A 10,242-nucleotide genomic window follows, 5' to 3' on the forward strand; every position below is an offset into this window, starting at 1 on the left:
CCATCCCCACCGTCAAACATGGAGGTGGAAACATTATGCTTTGGGGGTGTTTTTCTGCTAAGGGGACAGGACAACTTCACTATATCAAAGGGACGATGCATGGGGCCATGTACCGTCAAATCTTGGGTGAGATCCTCCTTCCCTCAGCCAGGGCATTGAAAATGGGTAGTGGATGGGTATTCCAGCATGACAATGACCCAAAACACACGGCCAAGGCAACAAAGGAGTGGCTCAAGAAGAAGCATATTAAGGTCCTGGAGTGGCCTAGCCAGTCTCCAGACCTTAATCCCATAGAAAATCTGTGGAGGGAGCTGAAGGTTCGAGTTGCCAAACAGCCTCGAAACCTTAATGACTTGGAGAAGATCTGCAAAGAGGAGTGGGACAAAATCCCTCCTGAGATGTGTGCAAACCTGGTGGCCAACTACAAGAAACGTCTGACCACTTTGATTGCCAACAAGGGTTTTGCCACCAAGTACTAAGTCATGTTTTGCAGAGGGGTCAAATACTTATTTCCCTCATTAAAATGCAAATCAATTTATAACATTTTTGACATGCGTTTTTCTGGATTTTTGTTGTTGTTATTCTGTCTCTCACTGTTCAAATAAACCTACCATTAAAATTATAGACTGATCATGTCTTTGTCAGTGGGCAAACGTGCAAAATTAGCAGGGGATCAAATACTTTTTTCCCCTCACTGTATATGCATGAGTGGGACACTTTTTGGTAGATGGTTATGTACACAATCAAAATCTACCCCTACTCAAGTGATGTTTATTTAATTAATTAATATCTACATTTTTATGATGAAACAAGTTGATAATGTATTATGTACTACCCCTAAAACAACATCAGACCCATACTTTTGTTAAAGCGTGGCTTTAAGTTGTAGTGGGACACTTAATTTGATGATGTGGGACACTATTTTCTCATTAGAAATACATTAGCGTCCCACTTCACCTGGCACTTGTAACTTTGTAGAAGCTTGTAGATAACACACTCTCTGTTTGTACCATTTTGTGTCAATGACCTTCTACAAAACCATCTCCATGCTATTGGGAAATGTATTTGGGGACATTCCAAGGTCTGGGTGAAAATCTAACTAAAGGAGTCTGCACAGCTTTTACTTGACCCTGAAACAACTATAATATTCTCCAAATGCCCCTTTCATAAATTGAGCATCCTTTCTTTCCTCCTTTTCTTATACTGAACAAAAATATAAAACGCAACATGTAAAGTGTTGGTCCGATGTTTCATGAGCTGAAGTAAAAAAATCACAGAAATGTTCCATATGCACAAACAGCTTATTTCTCTCAAATGTGTTTACAACCCTGTTAGTTAGCATTTCTCCTTTGCCAAGATAACCCATCCACCTGACAGGTGTGGCATATCAAGAAGTTGATTAAACAGCATGATCATTACACAGCTTGTGCTGGGTACAATAAAAGGCCACTCTAAAATGTGCAGTTTTGTCACACCACACAATTCCACAGTGAGGACCTGTGCAATTGGCATGCTTACTGCAGGAATGTCCACCAGGGCTGTTTGCAGAGAATTTAATGTTAACTTCTCTACCATAAGCAGCCTCCAATCGTCGTTTTAGAGAATTTGGCATTACGTCCAACCGGCCTCACAACCGCAGACCACATGTATGGTGTCATGTGGGCAAGCGGTTTGCTGATGTCAACGTTGTGAACAGAGTGCCCCATGGTGGCGGTAGGGTTATGGTATGGGCAGGCATAAGCTACGGACAACAAACACAATTGCATTTTATCTATGGTAATTTGAATGTACAGAGATACTGTGACGAGTCCTGAGGCCCATTGTCGTGCCATTCATCCGCCGCCATCACCTCATGTTTCAGCATGATAATGTACGGCCCCATGTCACAAGGATCTGTACAAAATTCCTGGAAGCTGAAAATGTCCCAGTTCTTCCATGGGCTGCATACTCACCAGACATGTCACCCATTGAGTATGTTTGGGATGCTCTGGATAGACGTGTACAACAGCGTGTTCCAGTGCCACTGAAGAGTGGGACAACATTCCACAGGCCACTATCAACAGCCTGATCAACTCTATGCGAAGGAGATGTGTCTAACTGCATGAGGCAAATGGTGGTCACACCAGATACTGCCTGGTTTTTTTATTCAGGCCCCTACTTTTTTAAAAGATATCTGTGACCAACAGATGCATATATACATTCCCAGTCTTGTGAAAACCATAGATTAGGGCCTAATGAATGTATTTCAATTGACTGATTTCCTTATATGAACTGTAACTCAGAAAAATCTTTGAAATGGTTGCATTTATATTTATATTACATTTATATTTTTGTTCAGTGTAAATGTCAGTGAGTAGCGTAATGTTACATGCACACAACAATGCGATTATTGTGGATAGTCAGATTAATATAATAGTTCGATTACAACGTTTACATGCTTTACAAGAATAACTATTTTCCTAATAATCCTGTTTACATGGATACATCTGAAATCAGGCTAACTGATGGCACTCAGATAAATGCAGAAAATCACCAATCAAAATAAACGTTCTCTAACACAGAAAACATGTTATTTATGTGAAGCATATTTGATTCTGAGTTCGGACATATACATTTTGTATATGAAAACTACTTCAGTTGTTCCGAACTCACTGCACTTGCACTAAAGAGGGAGGCTCGCTTGGCTGGTGCTAGCCCATGCGCAGATTAAATACGTTGCTGGAACGCTTATTAATGTGTTTACATTAGAGGTGCGCGGTTGAGCTTTTTAGTCACCTGCACCCAATTGCTAATAAGATATCCGTTCCCGCCTGACTATATGTGATAAAGTGACAATCTGAAGCCCTCAACCGACCCTAACCTGCTAAAATACAAAACGCCTGTAGGCTATAGTCAGAGATGGCGAAACGATTTTTTGACAGGGGTGCAGGTCTTTTTTTGCCTAATTTTGATATGTTTCTGTCAGTGGCGGCTGGCCGATAGAGGGCGCTAGGGCGCCGCCCCCTTAAATAAAATTATTTTAAAAAATAAAATAAAAAATAAATAAAAATAATAATAATAATAATAAAAACATCAGTATGTCAATATTTGTGTGTTTGAAATATGGAATGCACACAGTAATATGTGTAAGATATGATAGAAAATCATATTCGCAATCGCAACCTTTCCTCTGCCTGTCAAACGCCTCGTCAGCTCTGGGCGATACAGAAAGTGCCCCGAGGAGGCGGGTCTACGTAGCAGTTAAGCCAATTGCTAATTTAAGATATGAATGTATGACATAAAATGTAGCTAATCAGCGATTTTAATTCGAATCCAAGGAGGGCGATTATTTTATCGCCCCAAGCTCGCCCCTGATAAAATAAGGACCGGGCTCCAGTGGCGCCATTTTTACTAGACGACAATGGCGAGCGCAAACGTTACTCCTCCAAGACCCAACCCTAACTCGGTGAAATCTCTCCTCCAAGATCCGTTTGAGAGGAGAACTTTGTCAGAGAAAGTTCGGGTGAAAGAGCTGGGCCCAGATCAACCTGACCTCTCAATCAGACAGCAGGCTAGCGAGAAAGGGAAGCAGTATATGCGCGGCTTCTCCCGTAGCTGGTACACCAGGAAGGCTTGGCTAGCTGGGTGCACTGATGCTAATGCTTTATTTTGCTTTCCGTGCTTGCTTTTTAAAACGACGGGGTCAGATTCAGCATGGACAGGTACCGGAGTGAGGGATATGAAGCACCTGTCAGAGAAGGTAAAGAAACATGAGAACACCAGGGCACACATGGACAACTCTGTAAAGCTAGCTGTATTAGGAAGGGTGAACATTGCTACGCAGCTGGATGACGGCCACAGGATTGCGGTGAGGAAACACAATGAGGAGGTGGATAAAAACAGGCACATTCTATCCAAAATTATCGATTGTGTGAAGTTCTGTGGGGCTTTTGAGTTGGCCTTGCGTGGGCACGAGGAGACTGACTCCTCGGACAACCCCGGCATTTTCCGGGGCTTAGTGGATTTTGTTGCCTCCCTCGACAGTGTGCTGGAGGAGCACCTGAAGACAGCTACCGTTTTTAAAGGCACGTCAAAGACGATACAGAACGAGCTGTTGGAATGTATGCTGTCAGTGCTTAAGGATTACATCCTGGAGGAAGTAAAGAGTGCTGATTTTATCGCCATTCAAGCTGACGAGACGACTGACGTTTCCACCCACTAACGTGTTTCCAGACCATCAGAGACTCTGGGAACTTTGATGCCCCGACTGTCAGAGAGGCGGGGGGCTTTGTGAGGATGCTCGAAGACGAGGCTTTCTGTTTTTTCCTGGCACTGTTCCACAAGATCATGCCAAATGTGGACATGCTTTTCAGCCAGCTGCAGAAGAGGAACATCGACCCTGTCTTCATTAAAGCACTTGTCCAGAGGTTCACAGACAGCATGCTAACAATCAGGTAAATAACTATATTTACTATTGGCTGATAAAGATGTTGTTAGAAAGATGAATAGTTCACTTACAACAGTTTAAAAGCCTAAATGTGTCTGGTCATCAAAGTGAGTGATTATCATAGAGCCGTCACAATTATATTTGTTTTAGTATTTTAAAAGGAAAGAGAAGACACAATCAGACGTTGATAATAATGCAGGAAAGTACTACACAGTTTGTAATAATTATTCAGGTGTCCACCAGGTCAATTTCTAGAAGAGGCCTAGTTGTTATTGAAGATTAACTTTATTGCTAAGTGCACAGCAGAACAAAATGATGTTGCATCCCTCTCACAAATGTAATAGAAAAAGGCTTTAAAACGTAATAACATCAGTTAATTATGTACATCACAGGTTAAAAGCAGTTACTAGACATAGTTTGTGTGTATATACACACTATCTGTCTGTCTGTCTGTCTGTCTGTCTGTCTGTCTGTCTGTCTGTCTATATATATATATAAAATTCCTGTACAAATAAGATGACAGACACACACACACAGAGCAGCTCTGGCCGCATGTTTCTTTGTATATAGTTGACCTTAGCATAAAAAATCCAGTTATATATGGTACTCTAGAAAGTCTTAATAGTGTCTTTGCTAATATTACTGTATATATGTTGTTTTGTATCAATTAATTGTTGCAGTTCTGGAGCACATTAACAATTAGTCACATTTAGTATGATCATAAAATACTGTATGCTATTCTTCCAGTCAAAGGTTTGAGTTCATCCACTTGATATCCATTTTTATATTATACATCCTTTTATACAGTGTAAGATTTCCTATAAACTTTATAATAATTTCATGTTATTGTCCACTTTCCACTCTGTTCTGACAGCATGCCTGTTGCGTTGCCTGTTTACTACCAATGGTGAAAAGTTCACTTTAAATGCAAATGAAAGGCTTGGGTTTGTGTAATATGTTTTTGTGTAAGAATGCCTCAACTTTTTAATATTGGCATTAAATAATTACTGAATGTTTCACTGAGCACTGCTGTCCTGCAGTTTGTGTTAAAATATATCGCGATGGTTACAGGAAAAAAAAAGTATGGCACAGCCCCACCGAGAATATTTTTCACCAGCCGCCACTGGTTTCTGTTTATAATTTCCGACTTTTTGGTAGGCTATTTGTTAGTCAGCTTGTCTATAATTACATGCTTGCATTATATGTTGCCCTAGAAGACTAAATATACCCTTGCTCACCAGAATAATGTCATAAATCAATAGAATGAATGCTTCAATCTAGCTGACATAGCTAATTTTCCCCTAACTTCGGACACTAGCGGTTGGAGAACTAAATCACCTCGAGTTCAACATTTAAATGGACTGGAAAATAACGGTACATTTTGCGACTAAAGACACCCTTCTAGATAGCTGACCACCGATTTGCATTGCAATTTTTGTAAGTTAAGTTAGGTTTTGAGAGTTTTCAAAAAAGTTATATACATACACATTTTGTGGGACACGCTGTATATTGTAAAATTCAACTGCGCTCTGAAATATAGCAAACGGATTTTCTAATGTTGCTAGCTTAGTTGCTAAATGTTGATAGAACTGCTAAGTAAGCAAAACGGAAATAAATAAATTGTAAGCATTAGATAATACATATCACGAAAACAGCTGAATGTTGTCAATTTTTACCTTTTCAGAATTGGAGTCCTTTGACCCGGGCGTTTTACACAATCTGCAAAAAATAATTTTGAACTTTGAACCATTAACTTTTTGACACCTATCACTGTTGGCTATGTTCAATCTTACAACAGCTACATATAGGCAGTATTTAGTCAAATGTTACAATGTATGCATCAATATTAAACTAATTGGGACAATAATTTTCATTGCAGATAACATCAACAAAAAAAAAAACGTGGGTACACTTTCAGTTATTGTGTGAACTTTCATCATCACCTTTCAAATTTTCGCTTTTTCCACTGATTCTGCGCTTGAGGCCAGCCCCGCTTCGCACCCCAGCCCGACCGACCCAGCCCTTAGAGCCAATCCTTATGTGTTGAAGGAGAGAGACCGGGATCCCAGCGGCACGCTGCCGCTACATAAAACGACTGGAGTCTCAGCAGCAGCTCTTTTCAATCATTAGAATTTCATGAAAGGTGGCACGATGCACTAAATAAAAATGTTTACATTTACTTTTTTTTTTACTTTACTGGATGTAACTGTGAACCAAATTCGTCCCGCAGCGTTTCATTGATATTCTTATTTTGTGACATGTTCACGTGCGAACTTTCTGAAAACTATTGCGAGATAAGTCATCAGTCAAATAACATTTTAAGCCCTCGACGAATATACTTTTTTTAGGCCTGTGACAGAATCATCATGAGGTGAGTAATTGATCAAAGTCTTGATTAAAAAACATTGAAGGGTGCAACATGATGCCAAAATGTATGTACATTCACACAGTGACTTCTAGTGAAGCTATATGTCCAACAAAGTTTCTATTCGGAAGCGATCAAATGCATGTTATTCGTTTGGTTATTTGGTAGTTTATGTCTTGCACAAAATGGTGTTATATTCTGCATGTACAGAAAGTTCAGCTGCTGGCATCTGTCCAATAGACTAAGCCTCATCTAACAATGGCTCTGGCTGCTACAAGGAACTAAAGCACTGCTGGAATTCTCAAATAATTTTTATCCACCTTGCTGATTGGTGATCAGTGATCACATTACTTATTGGAAATAGTAAATGGTGGGTGAAATTGAAGTATTATTCTATGTTAACAACTTGCTTGTTTTCTATTTTCTATTTTTGTTCATTAGACAACAAACATGAGTGCCAAAAGGGAGGCTATTAGATGTGCCTGGTGGGTTTGTTCAATAGGTGTAGGTTGGTACTTAGGTTTACTGGCTGGCCAAGCTGCTGGCCTGACTGACTCATGGCCATTTGTTGGTGTGTCTCAGGACAGACGCAGGCAGACAACATGGAGGTTGTCTTTCTCCATTAACTAATAAGAAACTATAAGCCCAAAGACCTGTCAACAAATGACACCTTTACTAGGTCAAAGTGATGAATGCTGAACTGTACCTGTTCCTTTAAAATTCCTAACCCATGATGTTCTAATATAGAGCCACGAGTCAGTTATGAATCATATGAAGTAAAGCACACTTGACGTTGTATCAGTCCCGGTAGATAATTGAGCATCAGGAGACTTGGCTGTGGTGTCATCGTAACAACCCCTGACAGCCTTTTCCTTTTGAGGAGCCTTTTGCGGTCAATGATGCTGAGAAATAACAGCCACTGAAATGCCCCCAAGCTTTACTAATTTAAGACAACCACTCATGTGATTAAAAGACAAAGGCTGGTATTATGAGATTTACTGTATTATTATTATTATTATTATTATTATTAGCCTGTTATTCTTACACCCATGGGTGATATTAACTGTTAGAGGTTTATTTTGTAGTTCTTGCATATTTTATGTAAGATCACACCAAAAACAACATTTTTATAAATGCTGCTGGTATAAAAAATAAAATAAAAAAAGGTTTTCCTGATGACCGCCACAGTTATATTCAGCCTCTGGCTTTTTAAAGGACTGGATTAACCCCCAAAATCGGAACAAATAATTTGGTCCAAGTTTTTCTTGTGCCTAATTATGCAAGTGGCTCATCAGACAGCAGTCGAGGGGTGAACAGAGACGTGAGTGTGTGTTTGGTCCCGTGTAGCTCAGTTGGTAGAGCATGGCGCTTGCAACGCCAGGGTTGTGGGTTCGATTCCCACGGGGGACCAGTATGAAAAAATGTATGCACTCGCTAACTGTAAGTCGCTCTGGATAAGAGTGTCTGCTAAATGACTAAAATGTAAAATATATATTCAGATTGAGTTATCTTTCTAAAATGTGTATAGTATGCCAAGTTATTTAGCTATATGTATTTACCAACACAGCATGGAGAAAGTCAAGAGGAAGCAGTGGAGTGAGGTGGACATGTTCCATGCCATGGAGGACTGCGGGGCAGGGATGGCTATCCGCCAGGCTGCCAAGGTTAGGCATCTTTTGTTTTTAGAAGATTACCACGTGTATGTGAATTTTATCTGCTAGTAACAGTTTTATTTTCTTATCTCCCAAGGTGCATGGTGTACCTCGGCAGACCCTGGCGGACAGGCTGAGCGGCCGGGTGACCAATGGTTGTCGCAGTGGACCACCCACATTGCTTGAAAATTCTCTGGTGTAGTACTGCATATTCTGTTCCAGCCATGGGTTCCCCTTCACCAGACAGAGGCTGATGAAATACGCAGACAAAATAAGCAGGTATTTGGTGTTCTATGTGTTTACGTATGTAGATTGCTGGACTGACTGTTCTCAATGTGTGTGATGTAAATGTGGACGTGTATGGTGATGCCAAAACAAACATTTTCATCCTGGATGGACAATTATATATTCCATTCTATTGTAGGTTTCGGCACCCAGGGAAAACAATCCCACCACTGGGGAAGAGGTGGTGGGAAATGTTCAGGAGGAGGCACAAGAACCTGAGCATGAGGAGGCCGGACACCCTGGACAGGGGGAGAGCTGAGTGTGCCACACGTCCGACGATGGACACCTTCTTCACTTCTTATGAGAAGCACTCCTGACAGCTGCATCACCACTGCCAGTGCCTCCCAGTGTGCAACACCTGTAGGAGCCACTGGAGTCCACAGCTGCAGAAGAAGGCCACGTGCCTACTCTCCCGGCCACACCATCGCTGGCCCCTCAACCCCACCATTACAAACACCAGCTCCTCCAAGCCATCGGCAGCGGTTTTGTCCACCACCACCACGATGCACACCACCCCCCCCATGTCTGTCACCACCAACACAGCCTCCTCTGGACCAACTGCCTCCTCCGTCTCCCCTGGTCACACCACCATAGAAGACTCGGCTGGTGTCCCTGCCCCCTGTAATTTGAATACAGCCACCTCCACAGGTAAACACATGTTACATTACGAAAAAATTACGGTTATCTGTTTTATTAAACAATAATGTAAAAAAAAAAAATCTCCATAGCACCAGCCCTCAAGTCATCTCCACCTCCTCCAAAACTTCTGCAGCTTCCTCCAGAAGTATTGATGTAAAAAAGTTGAAAAGGGTTTTCATGAAACATGCTCTGTCTAACACTACTTTTTCTCAAACTGCAGCACAGAAAAGGAAGAGAAAAGCTCCACCGGACACCTCTGTCACGCCACCCATGGCACCACTCTCAGGTACTTCATAATCGTTTTTTCTCTCTCTCAGTTGTATCAATTACTATTGTTGTTGAAGAACTTCTACATTTTGCAAAACCATATTAATCAATTTGATTATTATTTTATTTTTTATAAAAGAAGACACCACCTCGCTGCGGGGAGCATGATCTGCCTGCAAGCTCCCCTCAGGAGTGTAGATCCAAGGTGCCATGGGTGTGCTGTGACTTCTGCCAGCACTGGTTCCACTGCAGGTGTGTGCAGTGGGATCCAGAGGTAGCGGTGGAGCTGGATTTTTATTGTGACTTTTGTGACAATATATTGATGGAAGTCGAGATTTAATTATTTGTTTTGTTTGTGTTCATATGAAATTATTTATTTGTACAAAAAAAGTAATTTCTAAAATATAATATATATATTTATTCAACCCATCTTGTGTATTTCTTCCTTTACTTTTCAAGTGCATCTCTGCAACACAAACTCCAACAGTGTTTTCATTGTTTGTCAATGCACATTACTGAAATGAAAGTTTTATTTTATGTAAATTATTCATACTCATTTATATTTTAGTATTCAACTGTTATCTACTTTCTCAAAACATAAGATTAGT

The sequence above is a fragment of the Coregonus lavaretus genome, assembly GCF_964263955.1.
Source record: "Coregonus lavaretus genome assembly, chromosome: 4".
Taxonomy (NCBI): Eukaryota; Metazoa; Chordata; class Actinopteri; order Salmoniformes; family Salmonidae; genus Coregonus; species Coregonus lavaretus.